General features: G+C 42.7%; 1 long non-coding RNA gene across 3 annotated transcripts in view; it reads right to left on the bottom strand.

Annotated features, from left to right (window-relative positions):
- Positions 1-13,871: 13,871 nt before the first annotated feature.
- LOC119141115 overlaps positions 13,872-22,172 on the bottom strand; it is a 29,605-nt gene continuing 21,304 nt past the window's right edge. For 2 of the 3 annotated variants that reach the window (XR_005101843.1, XR_005101844.1), the window contains exon 2: positions 13,872-18,083. This is a non-coding gene — a long non-coding RNA (uncharacterized LOC119141115). Of the gene's footprint in view, positions 21,136-22,172 lie in introns of all 3 variants that reach the window. The other variant, XR_005101842.1, reaches the window with a different exon arrangement.

Consider the following 22,172-nt stretch of genomic DNA (forward strand, 5'->3'; position numbering starts at 1 on the left):
AGATGAGCATGTATGAGGTTTTGGCTGAGATACGGTTAATTTTCCTCATAGTAGCTCGTATCGGTCTATGTTTTGGATTCAGAGTGAAAACAGTGTTGATAACACAGGGATGTTTTCATTACTACTGAGCAGTGCTGATAGAGAGCCCAGGCCTTTTCTGCCTCTCACACTTCCCCACCAGCGAGCATGCTGGGGGTGCACAAGGAGCTGGGAGGGGGACACAGCCAGGATAGCTGACCTGAACTGGTCAAAGGGATATTCCATACCATGGGACGTCATGCTGAGTACATAAGCTGGGGGAAGAAGAAGGAAGCGGGGACAGGGACATTTGGCATTACGGCATTTGTCTTCCCAAGTAACCATTATGCGTGATGGAGCCCTGCTTTGCTGGGGATGGCCGAACACCTGCCTGCCCATGGGGAGTGGTGAATGAATTCCTTGTTTTGCTTTGTTTGCATGTGTGGCTTTTCCTTTACCTATTAAACTGTCTTTATCTCAACCCACAAGTTTTCTCGCTTTTATTATTCTGATTCTCTCCCTGTCCCACTGTGGAAGAGTGAGCAAACAGCTCCACGGTGTTTAGTTGCTCTGGTTAAACCATAACAGGATGGTAGGAAATGTTCTGAGATTAATTTCTTTCTCAGGTGAAAACACAAGGCTGGTCATTACTTAACAGAACAATACAGTAATGTTTTGGTCAGCCTTAGCTTTAAGTTTCAATGCCCAACAGACCTTTTCAAGACCCACACTGATCTTTCACCATTGTAAAGCTCAGTTTTCCTACCTTGGTATTCTCCTGTCTCAAAATGCTGGTAACTAAATTTTTCTTTTGGATTTTTTAGTAACTCTTCTTTAACCTCAGCTTTGAGATTTTCCCCACCTGCTCAAAAGGTGTAAGCAAAGAGTTTGCTGCAAGAGGAGGGTAACAGCTGTGTTTTCACAGGACCCAGATTTGACAGAAAACTGCCCCAGAAGAAGCCCATATGTGCAATCTGGGTGGACAACTGCTGCTGGGGAGGAGGATGACACATTTGCAGCAGCTCCACAGGAGGATATGCAGATAGCTGCACCCAGCAAGTCCACACCCAACAAGCAACACACTCAAGCAACTCCCCATACCACCACAGCCTGCCCATCTCTGCAGGCAGCTGCTTCGACACTTTCAGACCCAGCTGTAGCAGCAGACAGGAAGAAGGACAGTCCTTAGGTTCTTAGAAACAAAATTGCAACTCCATATCACAGCCAATGCCCACTTTTGTAGGGATCGCTTAGTAATGCTGCAAATAGACACTGCTTAAGTCATGGCAGTTATGTATACCTAGAAAAATGAATGGTCAGGAGATACCTGGCTTGATCCTGATTCTCTTGATCCTCCTTACAGTGATGATTCAGATGATCTGGGAGAAGGGAATAATGTGAAAGTGGTTGTTCCTGTGACAAAAATTGAGCAAACACCAGATGCGCTTCCTTGGACAACTGCAAGAGGTTTTGCCTCCTTGGAGTTAATGGACTTCCAAACTCAGTTTTCAGCTAAAGTCAGAGAAACACCCCTAAAATCAATGGCCTCTCTATGGGAAAAAGGAGGAAACCTACATCCTCACCATAGATGATGTTTCAGTATTTGGAACAGGGATTCTTCCACAGACCCCTACAACTCAGCATGCTAACCCTCTGTGAGGCTGTGCTATGTGCTGGGCCAGGCAGCTCCCCACCAGTGAGAGTTAATTATACCAAACACTGTGATACTCTCATAAAATTGTGGCAGTTTTCAATAAGAAAACCATTCCACTTTTGATGTTTCCCATGAAATCATTCCACTACTTTTGAATTATAGAAGTTCAGTAATGTGATATGCAGCACACACACCCCTTGGTTTTTGCTTCCAATTTCTGGTTAAAACTATGGGGAATTTTCAAGGCATTTCTGTGTAAGCCATCCATATCTTATTTCTGAGGATTGCAGTGGAAGAGGGAGAAAAGAGGAGCATCTTTATACGATATAATCATTGTTGAGCAAAATCAGCCGTTTCCTTGCTAATTATTAACAGTATCAAACTATTTCTGCAAGTTCCTTAATGTCTTTTTTTAAGACACCAAACCAAATTCAGTCTTTTTACTTTAGAGTAAGGTTCTTGACACAGAAAGTGACACTATTAGTATTATGTTATTGTAACCATTAAAACTCCCTGCAAGACTTGATTCTTTCCATTATAAGATATGAACAGATTCAGGACTAGTTTTGGAATGCATATCTTTTGTTTCTGCCTTATTATGATTGATACCTTCCCGATTTGTAGGTCCCACAGCTTACTAATGTGAAAAAATGATTTTTCAACAGCATCTGTTCCAGCCTTTCCATATTTTCACGTCTCAGTTCTCAAATCAGTTTCACCTTTGCAACAGAAATCAACATAAACTTCCAAGGTATGGGCATTGCAAGAAGTCCAGTAGGGCTGATACAAAAGGCAGCTCTAGATACATTGATCCCCAAGCACTCTAGTTCATACTGAAAATGTAGTCAATGGGAATTGCTCTGCTAATAACTCCATTGATAGCTCTGCCTTTGGAATGACTTAGCCTTGAAACTGAAACATGTCTCAGTGGAGGAGAGTATATTACAAGCCAGCACTAGTTCAGAGACAGAGAATCTTTCTGATGCTGGTTAAAGGACCAGTAGCCTCCTAATTCCTTACTTCAAACAAAGCAATGTAGTAGTAGAGGCAACTTGCAGATATGGTGCAGGTGTTAGCACACAAGAGAAGATACTAACACGCTGTTTTACAATTTAGTCTTGTGAAAGCAGAAAAATTTAGACAGTAATGTGATTCCAGAAACTCCTAGCATCAGAAAATACTGAGATTTCAGGGCCTGCTGAAGACAGAGCAGATACTGGCCAGTGCGTCTTTGAGAAACAGGACATCCAGCTCCCATGGTGTCCACGGGCTGACACAGAGGCTGGGAACATCTGCCCCATGCAGAGGCAGTATCAGTCCCATGTTCAGAGCAGTCCAAAAGCTTTCCTGCAAAGTCATAAAGTCTCCATCCCCTTGAGTGACAGCATCTGCACCAGTGCAGTGAGCACATGCCAGTGCTGCCTGTGGCATTGTGTCTGCTCAGACGTGTTCCTGATGCATGTTAGGCTTGTGCTTGGTTTTAAACCCATGGTTTCCATTCCTTTATTGCCTCCCATTTGTGGAACACAGTACAATTACAGCCAGAAGGTGTTTTGTGTCTCCTCCCTTGTAAAGCAAGACAGGAATGTGGTCTAGCAAGGTGCTTAGCCCCTGATTTGGGAGCAAAAAATGTCAAAACATTATTTCTGTCCAAGAAAACACCAGTCATGGGAGACTGTTAAAACTGTTAACTTCCAGGTTACTACAGATGGCAGATGCCTTACCCAGGTCTATAATGTCAGTGTGGATACTGTAACAGTCATATCTCTTTAAAAAGGGACCAGATCTTCAGCCATGTCTGGCTGACTGCTGTGTGCACATTTAGTGTTAAACAACGTAATGGCAGTGCGAACATAAGAACAGTGGGAATTCATAAATTTGTAAAAATAACTACCAGTGTACTTTTCATTTTGCACCAAGAATCTCAGGAGACAGAGAATCATACTGTGCTGGATGTGCATTTTAAATGAGCTAAAAGTGTTGCTTCATCCCTAATTTGTGCATGCATTTGCCACAGTTGTTCTCTTATGCTGAGACATTTTCTCTGAAAATACTGCCATATAGCTATTCACAGAGAAATACTTTAAAATACTAATGAAATTGATCAAGTTTCAAATCTGAGCCAAAATATTCCATTTTTTTACTGAATGTTGTTAATAGAATAAATGTAACTATTAATGAAGTGCTGAGGCATTCCAGGATGCTATCTTGTGATTGATGTTAGGCTCAGGTAAAATACTGGTCCAACCAGTAAGCTCCTTTCCTCTTTTTGCGTTCTGTGTTTTACATCCAATATATGGGCCAGGTCTGGCAACTCATCTTCTAAGAGCTGATCTCTTGTATAATGATGGCAATTTCCAACTATTTGTAGCTCAAGGCAAACCTACAGCTTACCAAGTACACCCTGTAGAAAAGTCTGTGGTTTATGTCAGCCTTTGATTTGCTGATTGGTTGCATTTATCATAAGCCACAAGTGGCTGTGAACTGCCATGCACTGAGGATATTTGTTTCTATTACTACAGCATACAGACAAGTAACAGTGTGGCTTCAAAAGCCTCCCGTAAGGTATAATCCACCGCCTAAGGTATTTCTGTTATATTGATGAAGAAAATGTAGCCATAAAGGGTTAATGGGATGACAGTAGAGAAACCTATACGATAGCTTTACATACTCCTATTTATAGGTGTGTTCATGCTTGCTAATATTTCTGATTCAGCATCCCATTTAGTAACTTTTCATTAACTGAACTCTAGACTCCCATGTAAGGAGATGCACAGCTCCACCAAAGGCATCCACAAGAGATTTCGTATGTTGAGGGAAAGGGGAGACCCACATAAAGTCCTTCCTTAATCACCACCAGGTATTTAAAACACAGCAGAAGCCAGAAATAGAAATAAATAGGGAATGGTATGTACGTAATGCTAAGGGAAATTCTATCAGTGTCATCAAAGCTGAACCTTATTCAGGAGGGTGCAGGTGATGGAGAGGGAATGCAGAATGTTTTGTACAGCTTCCTGAACTAGCTGCATAGCTACATAAGAATGTCACTGTATTTCTCTGTATCCTGGTTTTGGCTGGGACAGAGTTAATTTTCTTCTTAGTAGCTGGTGCAGTGCTGTGTTTTGGCTCTGATGTGAGAACAATATATCACACTGATGCTTTAGGTGTTGCTAAGTAATGCTTATACTAAGTCAAGGACTTTTCAGTTTCTTGGGCCCTGCCAGCGAGAGGGCTGGAGGGGCACAGGAATCTTTGTGGTGGAGTGTCTTGGTTTAACACCAGCCGGCAACTGAACAGCACACATCTACTCACTCACCTCCCCCACCCCTGCGGTGGGATGGGGGAGAGGATCAGGAGTAAAAGTGAGAAAACTTGTGGGTTGAGATAAAGACAGTTTAAAGGGTAAAGCAAAAGCCACAAAGACAAGCAAAGCAAAACAAGGAATTCGCTCACCACTCCCCATGGGCAGGCAGGTGCTCAGCCATCCACAGGACAGCAGGGCTCCATCACGCATAATGGCTATTTGGGAAGACAAAAGCCATAATGCCAAATGCCCCCCCTTTCTTCTTTTTCCCACAGATGTATATACTCAGGATGACGTCATATGTCATGGAATTCCCCTTTGGGGTCAGCTGGCCCCCTCCCAGCTCCTTGTGCACCCCCAGCATGCTCGCTGGTGGGGTAGCGTGAGAGGCAGAAAAGGCCTGGGCTCTGTATCAGCACTGCTCAGTAGTAATGAAAACATCCCTGTGTTATCAACACTGTTTCCAGCACAAATCCAAAACATAGCCCCATACGAGCTACTGTGAGGAAAATGAACTCCATCGCAGCCAAAGCCAGTACACAAAAAAGAGAATTTTCAAGATGGAGTGAGATCTAAGGAGGGTGTAATAGGGATATCCCCTTGTGCAGCTCTTTATTCATCATCACATGCTCTGAAATGAAAGAGAAGGCGACCACGGAACAGTCAGTCACACAGAGACCTGTGTCTGTCATGGGCTGTCAGGGACAATTTCACCTGTCAGACTCCCCTCCCTGCCAGTGGAAGAGCAAAACACAACCTGCTGCAGGGTTCATTCATTCCTGTTTGTCGGTCCATGGCTCAGCGCTCCAAAGTACTGAGCACCCTTGACTCTGAGACAAGGAAGCGTTCAGCTGCCTGTGGGATCAAGAACTTGGAAAAGAAATCCAGCTCACCAGGAAGGTAGTGCAGCCTACATCAGTGAGCATGTGGCCTGAGACCATGATGGATGGCCCTGTAGCTGAATCTTTGTTTCCCAAGCCAAGTATGCCCAAATTTGAGACTTCAATCTAGTTGACTACAGAAATATTTATCAGCTGTAAAATTCTGAGTCAGGCCCAGATATCGATTCCTAAAATCACCCCTTTAGGGTCTGAATGGGAGAATTTGGGTCTGCTGTCATTTCTATTTAATAGAGTTAGTTCTTAGCCTTATCTAACTAGAGGTGTTTGACTCCATGATCTGACAAAGTAACAGACTCAGTTGTGCAGACCAGTATTTGCAGTCATTTAATATAAATATATACATCATGAACTGAATTCTACAGTATATCATTGTGGGTCAGAATGAAAAGGGACTAGAGGGGCTTTATAGCCCTTGTCAAAGCCTCATACTTCCAGAAGAAATCTCATTCAGACTGACCTCAGGATGATACACTGTTCTTTAAAACAGCTTGAAATACTTAATTATAGTGTGAAGGAGGAAAAGAAACAATGAAGCTCAGGAAGATCATAGAGTCTTCTGCATGAAGTTGAGACCTGGGAAAATTCCCTAAGATGGGGTTAAGGCAGAGAAACCACGGCCAGGGGTAATAGAAGGTAACAGGGTACCACTGTATCACACAGAAAGACTACTGCTTGCTTTGCCTATTTCCAGCAAGCGGAAATCTCACCACCATTTGCCTAACCTGAATTGCCTTAGGACCTAGAGGGTGGGAGTCTGTGCCATGTGCTTTCCTGGCAGGATACATTTCCTGCTCAAACCAATACAGCAGAGCAAGAAGAAGTGAACTATTTCCCTCAATTCCAACTGATCTAAGGATAGCCAATAACTTCCCACCAGGGGAGCACTCAATACGCATCTGTTAGATCAGGGACCATGTCCCTGTTTTGCAAATCTAGTGATGACAGCCTTGGCTCTGCCTGTGCCACTACTGTCTGGCCATTCCTACAGCCTAGGATGCAGGGGTGTGACATGACATGCACATGGCTGCTTTTTGGTCTCTGTTTTTGGCAGATGGCAGTCAGTGCCCAGGAAATGTGGGAGACAATGTCCGTGGCACTACAAAATATGCAGCAGAACAGAGACACATAACCCTAAAGAAATCAGTTGTATTTCCTCAGTTTCACATCCTTTTTCTATAGGATTTGGTCCACAGCTGTTGTGTTGCAGGAAGACAGCAATCAGCTGATGATTTCTGTCTCAGGAGTCATTATAGTACCAATGTCCCCCTGCCATCACCAGAAAGTGACTTTTGAAGATCTGATCACTTCTGAAGACAGATTATATCATGCTGTTAACTCAAAGCATAGGTTAGCTATGGAATCCAGGATTTATGACTAAGAAGATTTATGACTAAGAATACAGTTGCTGGGCATTAGCGTAAGTTTGCCCATTTTGTTCACCTTTCAACAAGCACAGAGCAGAGTGGTTTCCCAGTTGAATGGCAATATCCCAAAAATCAGAGGAGAAAAAACTCCTAGAACGGATCTTCAGAGGAAGCAAAACAGTACAGACCTGCAGGACAATTAGAGAAGCATTTCTCTGGCTGTTGAGCTGCTTGATGGGTAAGATTTCTGGGGACCTGGCCTGATCCCAGACAGCAAGACCCCAGAGACAAATGACAGGAACATACTGTGGGATCAGTCTGCCGTAATTTTCATAGCATTGCACCCTGCCTAGGAATAGTGGTGGGAATAGGCTTGAGACCTGGGAGGACTGCTGTATTACAGGGCAGCTGTATTATTTAACCCCATACTTTTTCCTCCACTTGCAGTAGCGTCCTCACATATGTGTTTCTGACCTTAGGGCTGGCAGCATGATTATAATTATTCTTTCTCCTCTTGTTTCTTAATTAAGCTGGGAAAAATAGGAAAGCAGATTTCTCACCTTGTTTCCTTCCCATGCTCTTTTCTTGCAGCCACCCTGGTCTTGAGAGAACAGTGGAGTTCAAGCAAAGTAACTTAAACTGATCAATCTATAGCAGCTGTGCACAAGTTTAGTTGTCAGGTATCTTACCATTATAGAGGGCAAACATTTCAAGCCACTAAGCAAATGGTCTGGCTTGGCAGATCATTTTGTCAATTTAACACTTCACAGAAATTACACACCATTAATTTGGTCTCATTAGAAAACTAACACTGCAATCTCATGCTCTTCTCACAATGCCCAGTCTTGCTCAAAATGCTTCAAATCTGAAGGTACAGACAAAGCACTGGCTTTCTTTCCTATTTTTCTTATCTTTTTTGCATTGTAGAATATTTTTGCAGTTATTTACTTGTTTTTAAAATGTTTGGGAAAATTGGGCTGCAGTCTGGACTGGTTATGTGCCCTGAGTCCCCAGTGTGTACCCGAGGTGTTCCAGCAGCAGGGCCAGAAGAGTATCACCATATATAGTGTATCCACACAGCACCCTCCAGACAAGGGAAGCGGTGCTGGTGATCGGGGATTTTCATAACCTTACTATCAACTGCAAAGCACAGGAAGGGCCAAAAATCAATTTAACTGGTGTGCCCATATTCAAAACATGAGAACGAGATATATTCTGGTGCTTATGTCCATGCTGGAGACTGTCTTCCTCTGCCTTTCCACTGAGACCACCCCAGGGTAAGTGCTGTGAGCGAGCACTTCAGATTTGGGCTCAATATTTACAGGAAACAGCAATGTCCATGCATAAAGCTCAGCTATCTTCCTGAGAGCATCTGAATTTACCTCTGTTTCTCTATAGCATGATTTATTTTCCTCTTAATTAATTTTGATGATGCAGGGAAGAATTAGCATGCAGGAACACTTTGGCCTGCTTAATTTTATTCATGCATTTCATTTTCAGTTGAGACTTCTACTTGCATATGCTTTTAATTTTATTATTTTGTTCAGTGTTGTTTGATGTCAAATTTAAAGGTAAGCTGTGTCTAGATGATCATTCCATTGCAGGGCAAATTTTAGCCAGCCTGGTGACTCAACAAATTAGCAAGATCTGATTTGTGCTTTCAGATGTACTTTAAGGACTGTTTATGCCCCAACAAGTAAAGAGAATACTTAGCGCTCTCTGTGTATCAGTTATAACTCTTGCTGCTTCAGTTCTATACCGTATCTGTGCATCCATATTAAATATTCTTGCATTTTCCTGGAATAAACACAAGTTTTAGTTACTGCTTGTCCTGTGGTGCAATACTTTAGCTGTAGCTATGAAGTTTGCTAAGCAGGGTTCTGGCCTCTGTGGACCTTTCTGGCAAGGAACATGTCAAAACAGAATAAACCACATGAGGTCATTTTATATTGTTTTAAAGATACATCTGCTATTTCTTTCCTCCTTTTAAGGAGGAAAGAAAATTCTGAATTTTTATAGAGATATATATATCTATAGTCCATTAAGCAGTATTTGGCTTTAATTTTACTTCTAGAAGGTGGGCACTTAACAATTGAACCAAGTTTCTATCTTAATAAGTGATATTTTGCCTGTGCAATTTCTTTCCCTCCATGCAAGACAATGTCATTGACAAAAAAAATCTGAACTAGGCCTTTACATTACCGATCCATGTAAATCACTGTTATGCTGCTGGTGTCATTTCTACAGTTTGCTGCTGTGAGAATCTCTTTAAGCTTAGTTCCAACAGCAAGCATATGAAGCCCACCATCCATTGCACAAAGGCTCACAGAAATGTTGCAGAGATTAAAAGGAGGCAGTTTAAAGCATTAGTAATTTACTTGCACTAAATCATGTTCTAAATACATTCCTCTGAAACCATTATTTTCTTCTGTTCTAGTTTCTCAATTTTAATTCTAAGTGCACTCATACTTTCCTACGGTCACACATCTGAGTTCCTTCAGCTCTCAGTAAGACCAGGAGAAGCTGGGATTTTAATATTTTGAGCAGGCTGGAGTTTTAATCGTGCTATCTGTATATTTTATGGAACAAGTGTTAATGTAAGCAAGATTTATTGTAAACTTTTTGCTGGGCTTTAGGTGATGATGATTTGTCTTTAAAAAAAATTAACCTAATTCAAACATAAAGCATTAAGCAATATATTTTTGTCATTTTTCATCTATAATAATCACAAATGTACAAAACATAAATTAAAACTTTATAAGGCTTTTCCTGTTATCTAGACTTCTTTACTCCTCTAATGCTCTGTCATGGTTCAACCCTGGCCAGCAGCCAAGCCCCATGCAGCTGCCTGCTCACTCCCTTGCAGTGGGGTGGGGGAGAGGATCAGAAGAGCGAAAGTGAGAAAACTCGTGGGCTGAGATAAAGACAGTTTAATTAGATAAAGCAAAAGCCACGCACACAAGCAAAGCAAAACAAGGAATTCATTCACTGCTTCCCATCAGCAGGCAGGCGCTCAGCCATCCCCAGCAAAGCAGGGCTCCGTTATGTGTAATGGTTACTCGGGAAGACAAAAGCCATCACTCCAAATGTCCCTCCCTTCCTTCTTCTTCCCCCGGCTTATATACTCAGCATGACGTTCTGTGGTATGGAATATCCTTTTGGCCAGTTTGGGTCACCTGTTCCCGCTGTGTCCTCTCCCAATGTCCCGTGCCCCTACAGCCCCCTGGCTGGCAGGGCCCAAGAAACTGAAAAGTTCTTGATTTAGTATAAACATCATCCAGCAACAACTAAAACCATCCGTGTCCTACCAACATTGTTCTCACATCAGAGCTAAAACAACACTGTACCAACTACTAAGAAGATAATTAACTCTATTCCAGCTGAAACCAGGACATGTTCCAACAGCCAAAATGCAGTCCTGCTTCTGACACTTAGAAGACTTATAAAGATGTCATGTGAGGACTGTTGTTCAATGACTTCCAGTTTCTCATTAGTAAATCAGACTCTGATGTTGCTTGGCCTGAATGGAGGAAAGGAGAAGAAGGAGAAGGAAGCATCACTGCATTAATCTGCCCACATCTTCAAAATGAAACCTGTGACTGCTGTTATTGAACATCATTTATGTTCTTCTATGTCCTGAACGGATAAACAACAGAAGAGTTCTTAGGATTAAGATAGCCAGCAGTACAGATTTGGAATCTGCATTTTCCAGGGAGCAGCACTAGGCTGCTCAGGCCATGTCTAATGAGGAGCTAGGAAGCAGCAATGAGCAAGGTGTGATTTGTGTCCCAGTTAGCAGTGAACATGACTGATTATAGGCAAAAGCTGTGTTTAAGAAAAAAGGACTGTCACCTTATTTACAGGGGACTTTTCTGAGTTTATCAAGTTTCTGCATATCCAGAATTTTTATCCAATATGCCTCCATGTGTATTTGTGTGTGTACATGTACATGTATGTGCATATGCATATGTACATGTATACACACAGCAAGAGTATATCCTATTATTGCTAGGTTTGCTGTGCAGTTATTCCAAGAAAAGGACCATGACTACATACAGTCACATACATAACTCCAGAAAGCTCTGCAGGTTTGATCAGAGAAGCAGATATAAAGGAGCAAGTGGTTCTGACTGCCCTCAGCAGCTGCTTGTCAACACAATAGTTAATCTCCAGTATTCAGTGAAGGCATATTGCAGGTTCACAAACCAGATGGGGTCACCTTAGACCTCAGTTCTGGCCTCCGGTTTCGCTTCCAGATATGTCAATATTGGGCATTTAGATTGGCACTTGACTTAGAGTTTCTCAGGAAAACCATCTGATCTGATTTGGGATGCTTCAAAAGAAACCACAAGAACTTTTGGAAGTTAGTTCAAAAACAGAACATCACCTGTTAAAAATGTGGCAGCTCATTCTCTGTGTCATCTAGCCTTGACATCTCCTGGGTCTTTATCAGTTTTTCTGCTGCAAAGCAAAGAATTCCCCAGTACTTTCTCCAATCCAGAGGAAGTCCTTGCACATTTACAAGTGATTTCAAAGAGCTCCTTTTTAGTAAAGCTGCACAGGTCCTGAAGTTTCTTACTGAGAACAAGGTCTTCACATAGCACCAGAAATAAGGTGAGAGCAGAGACGAAAAATACAGGCCGGTGAAGTGTGACTGGCTTGCTGGGGTCATATAGGAGAGAGATTTAGTCTATGCAAGAATGTTTGTCAAGTGTCACGATACCACAGGCTCCATACTCTTCCATGTCATAAATAATTCTGAATGGTAGGAGGAAGGAACTGGGCTGGAGGGTGGGTATGCAGGTTGTGACTGGAAACTTCTGGGAACCCAACACAAAGTTTCATATTCACTTGGCCTTCAGGAGACATGGCCAACAGAGCAACAGCTCTAAACTGTGGCTTATTCAATCCAACTGTAGAGGATTTCCTAAAATTTTCAATTTTGCAGCACTGACCGTCCAGATTAATTCTGGATCTTGTCCCAGTATCAAGCTCATGATATTTACACCTTCCCTACAGGCAGTGAGTTAAAGAGAGGCTTGCAAAATGGAAGATATTATCAAGTATACAATAGATCGGACTTAAGAGACTTGATTCTATCTCCCAGCTTGGCTATACACTTCTTACGTCTTCTTGAGCACATTACCCTGACCTTCCAGCAAGGATCCTTGCATATGTCTATGGTCAGAGGGAGTTTTGGAGTGTTCCTTTTCCTTGGTTTCAGGCAAGATCTTTCTGTTGTATGGCAGACACAAGAAATGAAAGGCAGGTATTGCTGGTCATGTTTAGGCTGATGCTAGGTTTTCACCCAGGTTCCCAGACAGGCAACCATAGTTGTGATCCTGTCCCAGGCTAGGTCATGGCTCAGGCATTCATCAGTCCTTGCCCTTCTCTCCTGCTTGCCCATGACTCAGTTCAGTGCAAAACACCGTGTGAGTTCATGCACCTAGTGGTCCCACGGCGTTCTCCACAAAATACCTAATACAAGTGAAGGAGGTTCTTTGGTCCCAACTCATTAACGTCTGATTTCAAAGGCAGGCCTATCTTCAGGAATCTTTTGGTTATACTGCATAAATAAATAAAACAGCCAGAATTAGACATGTGAGTGACCTCATGATAGGAACTCAATGTATAGTTGGCAGTTTGGCTTTGAGACAGTTGGAACAAATGAGCTGTTCAGGTCACAAGCCCTTTGTTGAGCACCAGCAAATCTTTTTGTTCAGGAAATGCTTCACAAAAGAAACACCCCTACAGGATGGATCGGCTGATAGGAAGCTCATCACAAGCAGTGAGCTCAGCAAACTAGAGGAAAGGTAATTCCAGCAGGGGAAGATCTTGACCATTGACTCATTGACCACCAACTCGAGAAACCTCCCAGACCCAAAAGAATTTGAGAATGAACATGCAAACTAATATGAGACGTGAGAGAAATATTTGACAAATGTCAAACGGAGTACTAAGTAATGAAGGAGTTGAGTAACTTGTAAGCAATGAAGGCTGATGTCTTTTTATGGTGAACTGTATAAATAGTGTAAAGTTATGACTATTGAAGAGCTAGGCATTTGTGAGTGACCACTTAGCTCCCTACATGGTGCAAACTAGAATAAAATAAGGAATACCTCGACTTGGTGCGTGAATTGATGCTGCACACCGGTTGACAAACCCACCTACGAGACAACACTCATCCTTTCTCTCACCCCTCCCCACTGCACACTGGGATGATCAGTCTCTCTGCCCTGTCTGTTGCCCTACATAAGCCCATGGCCCTTCTTGCCGCAGACAGCTGCTGTCAGGCCTCCTTAAGGCTTGAAGCAGGGTGATTTGCAGTCATGCATTGTAATGACTGGGCCACTCAGCTGTTTCATGAGATGAGCTTTTTTCTGCAGGAATTTTAACTGATGCAAGCACCAACCCTTTCCCAACACAGCTTATTCAGGACTACATCACTTGCTTTTTCTTTTCTGTCTCCTGGGCAGCATGCTGGGAGACACTGCTCCTGAAGCAGGCGTTGTGGTGATACAAAGATCGGCAGCATCCAAACCTCCTTGCTTTCTAATCTTGCTGAAGTGGGGGGCTAGGTGCAGCTGGGTAAGGAGTCCAGTATAATAAGACTCAATAACAGCAGACTGTTACTAAGCAAGACATTCTTTATTGCAGCGCTGTGGCAGCACTGAGAATAGCTCTACCATAGGTGCTCCAACAATCTGGCAAACTTTTAGAGACTATATACCATGAAGTTACACATATTCATAAGATTTCCAACAACTCATTTACATATGCATGAGATTTCCTGGAACTCATCAATATATGTATATGTATGGTCTGCATGCACAGTCATCTTCCCTGGTGGTCTTTGGGTGGTTGTCAGGGTCTTCAGGTGAAGGCCTGTAGTCTTCTTCACGGCGCCCACCAATTGACCTTTACTTCTGCAAACTCAGTTCTGGGATCCTTCGAGGCTACTGTTGCCATTCTCTTGTAACTTTCTTATCTCTGTGGTCCGGTCTATCCATTCTGAAGATTGAGTTCTCTGCCATGAAATTATCTCAGTCCTCCCTTATTTTACACCCATTACTTATCTTACAACCATCCAGAACCTCTTTTGTTGAACTAAGTATCCAAGGTACTCACAACATCTTCCTTGTTTTCAGGGCCTTAGTCCTTTCAGTGAGTGAGTCTGATGTCTCTCCTGGCATGACAAATGTAAAACACCAACTGAGTTCTCCTCTCTCCAATCTCCACATCCAATTGTCAACTCCTCTTTGATTTCATCTTTACGGAAAGTCTTCTGCCCATTGCAGACACTCCACAATCTCTTTTGTTATCTTATGCAATCTGCCTTCAGAGTCCCTGAAGATGTATATGCTTATTGATCCACAAATGAGAACCGATGCTTGTGAATATTTGCTCCTCACTGTCTGGATATATTACTTTTTCAGTCACAAAACCCCTTACACAAGCATATACCCTCCCCAGTTCTGCCTCATGCAGACCTCTAGTCATAAAGTTACAACAATACCTTGCCCTGCACTGTCGCTCCCTCTAGCCTGGTGCAAATCAGGACTTCTAACAAAATTCTGAGGGGTGGGAATTGTTTTTTCTCTTTTCACACCAGCCACTATCAAACTATGCTGCTTATAAGAAGTGATAATAAAGTCACAAATTACATTTTGTTTTAGTTACTGAATGATGAGTTTGAGTCTTCCAATATGTCTCATTCATCTGCCCAGCCGAGTGGCTTTCAAAGTGCTCAGTGGAAAAGCAGACCAATAACTTAGTCAACATGTAGATAGTAATTGCAACTGCCTCAGGCAAAGAGGCATTGGTTTGACCAAATCCATCCAGAAAATCTACTATTCTGAGAGAGATATGGCAGGGCTGTACTGGCCAGGAGGGAAACGCAACCTCAGTTAAAGAGAAATTACAATACAAATTATATCTGAAGCATGACAGCCAGTGAGGGATTCTCCTCAGACTCCTGCCCCGCTTCCTTTAATCAAGCTATAAGAAGCATCCTGCTTGTAGGATTGTGTCATTGGAGTGATCAGGGGCACTTTTGGTAAACAGAGATGGGGCTGCGGGATTAACCCAATGCGGGGCTGAGGCACCCCATGCCAACATTCACACGATGGGTGAAGGTGCAAGGGTATATTAGGATTCAGCTCATGCTGCATCTTTGCAGACCCCTTGCAGAACCACTCATGACAACAGGACTCTGTTTTTTTATTAAATCTCTTTGTAATTAAGCAAAACATGTTTAATTCGCCCCAAGAAGTACAACGAAAACAGCATACCTGTTTATTTATAAGTACTATAAAATTCTGCTTGCCTGAATACAACAAGAATCAAGAATCAGCTTGATTGCTCAGATGTTGGTCAATACTTTACCCCAGTCCTCTTTTAGCTTATTCCTTTGTATTCCTTGTCAAGCATACTCTGGAATTGTCTAGGGTTTCTCTGCACCCTCTTTCCTTTTGCATTCACAAAGAGGTTTTTTCTTAGTCTCGCACTAGATGTGTTACCAAAAATCGTAACCAGGAAAACTCTCCAAACCAAATGACAGTCCTAGAAAGCCGACACTGGTTTGTTGCAGAGCTGCGTGCATGGGGGATCTTTACTCCTAACATGCTCACCAAGTTACTTGAGGCCACACATTATATACAGCAGAGTACTTGCACATTATTAGTACAGGAAATACTAATTTTCATTTACACACAGAGTTGGGTACAAGTTTCTCTCTTCTAGTGCAAACTAGCGCACAGCCTCAGGTAGCATGGCTGGAGGTTTTCTGGAGGTTTTTCCCAGCTATTCAGGCTGCCCAAGCAGAGGTTTGCCCTCTCTCAGCAGGGCGGAGGGAGCAGGTTGCAATCTCCCACTACCACTATTATCTTTGTTCTGCTTTCAACTAATTTTCTGTAGACTGCAACACCTTATCAGATTGTCTCCTCTTGTGGCCAGAACCTTCTCACTTGGGGGCTTCTTTCTGCATAATTTAGATAGCAGTGCTATCATGACCAGTTCTCTCTTTCCCAAGGTTGACTCCCCTGGTCAGAAGTCCTTTCATTCATCAGTTTTGATGGCTTGAGAGGGTGGGTACTTGGGAGAGTGGGTCATTTAAGGACTTGAGAGGGTGGGTCAGCTTGACCTAAACTTTGTGCACATTCTTGTTTACACACCATTATACCCATCCACCAAGCACCAGCAGGAACATAAATCAACCCACTGGAATTAATTTTCTTAGAGAATGTCCCTATCAGTTCCAGAAGGTGGTGAGGTCATCTGAACTCCTTTATCACACCAAGATTTCAAATTTCATTTTGAAATGCTTTCCAAGTACAAATGCCTCTGACTCTGCCTCGGTCCTCACTCAACTCCACAGCAGATGCGTATATATTAGTCATAATACCTGAATTTGACCTGCTCTTGCTAATGGGCATTTTTTCATTTATAAATAAAAAAGCCTTGGAAGACTAGTAGGTAAAATGAGCAATGGCAGTCTTTGCCACTCATCCTAGGCTTCCTTCTCTGTACAAACGGACATTTGCATGTGAATGCAGATACGGGTATCAGGGTCTAACTGTAGAAAAGAAGGAAGCTCAGTGCAGGTTCTCCATTACCGCAGCAGGATGTTCTCACTCCATTTGGCAGAACCCTTTCTCAATGACTTATCTTCACCAAACTGATGCAGCAAGTGAAAGCAAAAAAATGCATGTGTATGAGTGAGATACTGTAGATCTGTCAAGCAAGGAGATAAATGTCACAGTGTAATCAGTGCCTCTGTAGGTGTGCTTTCTGATTTTAGTGGATGAATGGTTAATTTCTTTACTACTTGCTAATATGCCTAAGTGAAATGCAGCCTCCAGAGGTACTGAGAATCAAAGCTTGTCAATTCTGAATGTCCTTATTTTATAGACATCTTGTAAATTCTCTCTATGCCTTAGAACCACACAGTCACCAATGATAGTTTCTGTCATTTAAAAACACTTTTTTAATTTCTGATTTATTTTCTCCAGGAAACTTCAGCCTAGGATAGGAGAAATTACTTCAGTGTGCAGCTGTTGGGAATGTGCATACAAAGCCTGTGAAAGATAAAATAAAGCAAACAATAAATTCTGTTACCTAGACAAAAAAGTGCTAATGTTCTGCTGATGCTATAGCACCAAGTGGATTAGTCTAGCCAGCCCTTTTCTTCCCGTGGAACTCAGCTTTAGTTACTATGATTGACAATCCCTCTATTCCTAGTCAAATGGCTGTTTTTTCTCCCTCCTTTCCTGTACCTTTCTGTCCTTTGGGGAACACAGAGTATTTAAAGGCACCTTGTGATATAAAATTGAAAAATGACCACAGTGAAAGACTCCATGCTGAATACTTCTTTTAACTGCACTGTGAACCCCTGTCAGTGAGTAAGTAAATATAAACCTAGCTTTAAGAGGAGTCCTTATAGGTCTTGAGTTGGTTCTACATACATTTCTGATACACTATGATGCAATATCTGGGAAAGAGATACGGCAAGAAGTTTGCCCAAAGTACACTGGTAGCCATGCTTCAACACGGGCTAGTAACAATAGCTATTTACTTTGCCATGTGTGACATATACGCACATTTCAGATGTATGTCTGTGAGCTGAGTACCCCAATGTGGATAGTACTACCTTGCCCACAGGGAGTGTAGATCCACATGGAATGTCTCTGCAGTGTTTCCAGCAAGGAGACCTTTCAGATGAGCTTTGGGAACTTACAGCTATGTCAGGTGCTCTGTGAGTGCCAAGACATCCAGCAAGGCATCCCTGAAGCTTCTGAGCATCTTGGATGCACAGGACAGCTGATCATACCCAGAGGTTAAACCTGCAAAAAGTGGTTGCCTGCATTCAGCTGGCTGGTAACATCTGCTGTAACGTAGCAGGATATAAGAGAAGGGCAAGAACACAAAAGACCGTGCTGCACAGAACATGAGGGCAAACTGAGTTCCAGGGAAAGTGCAGGTGGTATGCTGGTGAGTGGGAAGCCTAGCTTCAGGAAAGGAGGTAAATTTGGACACAAATGCAGGCTTTACAGCAGACTACAAATCCTCTCCTATACTCAATCTGGCATCTAGTAGGAGGAGAGCTTAAATTTTCAGTCTGTGTTTTCCTTAGAAGACCTAACCTAAGCTGTGCAGTGGGATCGCAATCATTGCTGTCTCTTATGAGTCTGCCAGTCTCTCCTCTTCACAGTCAGAAAGAACAAAAGAGCTCTCCATAAGAAATATTTATCTCCCTGTTGGCAGGATGAGCAGAGGTTGCCCTTTTTTTCTGTGCTAGCAGAAATTAAGATGGGGCAGAACACTGGAAAAGTAGTTAATGAGTCTAGAAATAATTTGTCTCCTTGCCCATCTGAATCTTCTTTTGATCATCTCACACATACTCCTGCATATGAGTAAAGTTGTGTCTCATAACCTCAGTCTTGTAGTTTAGACTCAATCACATGGGGTATCATCCCATGTAGAGGCATACGAGTCACCTGGGTACATGTGAGCAAAAGAGGGTTCTGTTGCTGCATGGAAACGCTCTGCAAACTGAGTATGCTGTAACCATATTCAGGGGTCTCACCAATGACCCTGAGAGACATGAAAGCCACTTGTTGCCACCTGTGCAGACAATGCAGTCTGTGATAGCTTTATGTGCCAGTGGCGTAGTTCCTTTGAAGGGTCAAATAGCCCCCACCCTGATGACAGAAGGCTCCTGACCTACTGGAGCTGCTAAGCCACTGTGTCACTGCTGTGCTGTTACTGCCTATGCAACAGCTTCACAGCATGGACACCCCACAGTGTCCTTCCTAGCCTGAGCAGATGTGGGGCTGTACTGCAGCTGTCTGAACACTGCAGGTCCCCCGGCTGGGACAGACTGTTACTAGCACACAGCTGGGAGACAAGGTTTTGTTCTGTGCCTGTTTTAACCGCATGCTTGGGCTGTGCTGCATCTTCTCCATCATCTAGCCTGAGACATGCAGAAGACCTCTGAGAAAGGAAGGCCTCCCCTTACACTTCCCATATACGAAGGGTAAGAGCAGCAATACAGAGCCCAAGGCTTTATCAACCCTCTGGGTAAGGGGAGAGTGAGTGAGCAGCTGTGCGGTGCTTGGTTGCTGCCAGGGTTAAACCACGACATGATTTCTTCAGCACACTGTATGCATGCGGGCAGCTAGCTAGTCTGAGGTGCTGCTTTTCACTGGCTGCTGAAACACACATCAGAGTGTCCTGGATGCTTCCCATATATACCATAATACCTATCATGACCCCACCCAGCAGGCAAAATTGTCTTTGCTGTAAAGTTGATGGTGATAGAGCCATTGACAGGAACAGAGCCACTGGCTGTTTTGCATGAATAAAGATGTTGTTTTTCATATGGATCAGTCTGGGTGCACAGACCTTAGAAAAGACAATTTTTTATTTGTGCTGTTCAGATCACGAAGACCAGGGATCAGTGCTGCATTATTTGGCTCCTTAATTTACAAACTCTTTACAGTCAGAGTTAACTTCATTGGCTATAAGGACCATTGCCAGTAATTAAGACTAGTATTTTACAAGTCCTTACTTTACTTTCACTACAACAAAACACAGCTTTGTGGAGGGAATTGCATCTTTCAGAAGTTTCATACAGTATATCTTGATTGATGTGTGCTGTCCCAGCAACCTTTGTCTCATCATTTGATTCAGGAATGGCCCCTGCTGCTTTTCCTATTGCTGGTGATCCCAAGTTGTTTTTTGAAAGAAAGATGGGGTACCTATCAGCCCATAAAGACCCTAACAGTGTCCAACTTTAAAAAAATCCTGAGCTGCACTCCTTGAAAATCTGATATTGGAAATTGTCTCAGGTTAGGCATTACAGAGTTGCCCCCAAACTGCTGTTTTTGGAAGCATATCAGGCAGTGTTCGTTTCCTCCAACACCCTTCTCTCCATGCCTTGCATACTGGCTGCACATTCATACTGTAAATCACTTTTGATGTAAAAGCTTGAACTTCCTTCTTCATTTCACACCATGCTTTCTGCAGCTAAGGAGCAAAGAATCCAAGTCTAATGATATCATAACTACCATTAATCAGCTTTTCCTTACTGTGTTATTTTCCACCCTGTTCCTCTCCTATCCTTGAAAAGTCTCACCTTCTTTGTCTTTATCTAGAATCTGTAGTCTGTAATGCTGCTTCCATTACACTGAGAATACAAACATGAAGGAAACTTAGAGAACAGGAGCAAATGGAAATGGGGGAAAAAAGGTAGGCAAGCATAGCCATAGCCATACCACCGTGGTTGGCAGCTGCACCCAGCTCTCAGTAAGATGTTGCAAATCAGCTGTAAGGGGCTACACTGAATACATTCCCAATGCTTTCCCCATGTGGCTGCTGACCGGGACAGTTCAGAGGTCTTCATAAGCACAGTGCCCTTCAGAGCCAGGGTTTACTTCAGCATCACCCATTTCCAAATAGAAATGAAATAGAGCAACATCTACTTGACACCATCTGGGAAGGATTTTGCTGGTCCTGGCATTTGGTCCTGGCAGAGATTTCTTTCCTAGGAGGAAAATACTGAATGCAATGCTCTATTAAGTTCACCTGAGACCAGTTTTTGCTGCCCCTTTGCAGATAAGTCCTTCATTCCATGTAATATGATGATAGTCAGCCTTTGCAAAAGCGCAGATGTAACTCCATCCAAAACTATGGAGTTGTGAAGGGGGCAATAAAAACAAGTGTATTGAAACAATCCAAGTAATTGTTGACTCCAAAGTATGAAGCAACCCCAGATCACTGGCACAAATACTGTAATAGACTAGAAAGGAAAAAAAACACAGCTTCTGAGAGGGCACTTCCAAGGACTGAAGACTGCAGAAATACTTGCTGGTGTGACAGGAGAAATCCAGAGACCTTGAGGATTAGATATGCAGTATTCAGAAAACGCAAGAAGATCTCATCTTAATAGAAAACTGAGATATGGGAAGTAGAGGAGGTCCCAAAAGAGGGAAAAAAGGACATGAAAAACAACATAATTAGATTTTATGTTGGCAGCCAAATAAACTTATGGGCTAGGGGAACTTGTCAATTGTACATCACCAGCACAGCAAAATGTTCATCCTGACAGAGGTCTCTGGCTACTGCTGTGTATTACAATTGCAATGTAATAACCTTCACAATGATCTGAAGAAATGAGAAAGTGAGGGTCTCATAGCTGTGGAGAAACAAGACTCTGCTTTGCTGTAAGCTCAAAGCACATGAAGGGAGTTTTTGAAGAGCAGCACTGTCTAGGTGGGAGATACAAGGTCAGGGATTCAGAGCCGTTCAGATGACATGGGACAATCTAATATCAGAACAGAAGAATTAACAACATTTCCTCCTTAAAAATAATTCAAAGCTCCTTGTGTGCCTGGGATGTTGAGAATACCACACCAAGGGAAGGAAGAGAGACATGGCCGGATCTCTGGCTCCATGGCACAGTTAAGGGAGCTTTGCTGTCATTTAAATGGAGAAGATCTCTGATTGTGACCTTCCCTCTCTTGATGACATTTCATTTAAATTAGTCATCCAAGTGGGGATAAAAGACTGGACAGGTAGAATTGAAGAGAACAGAAAAGAGGACAGAAGTGAGATCTTTAGGTTTAGCTATATGCAAGTCCTTAGTAATACCAGTGAGGGCTGTCATGGTAGAATGACCAAAAATAAAGCCAGACTATGAAAAAACAAAGCCAGGACACAAAGCAGAGCCATGGAGAATGTGATAATACACAGGGTCATCTCCAGAGACAGAAATAGCAAGAGCACAGATGTCTGTGGTCCTGTGGAGTAAGACCATAGCAAGTTGAAGAGAACATCTGAGACTAGGAGGAGACAAAGGGAGGTATCAATAAACGCTGGAACACAAGGAGGAAAAGAAAATTACTGATGATGTCGGCACCATAAATGCACAT

This window comes from Falco rusticolus, chromosome Z (genome assembly GCF_015220075.1).
Source record: "Falco rusticolus isolate bFalRus1 chromosome Z, bFalRus1.pri, whole genome shotgun sequence".
NCBI classification, from domain to species: Eukaryota; Metazoa; Chordata; class Aves; order Falconiformes; family Falconidae; genus Falco; species Falco rusticolus.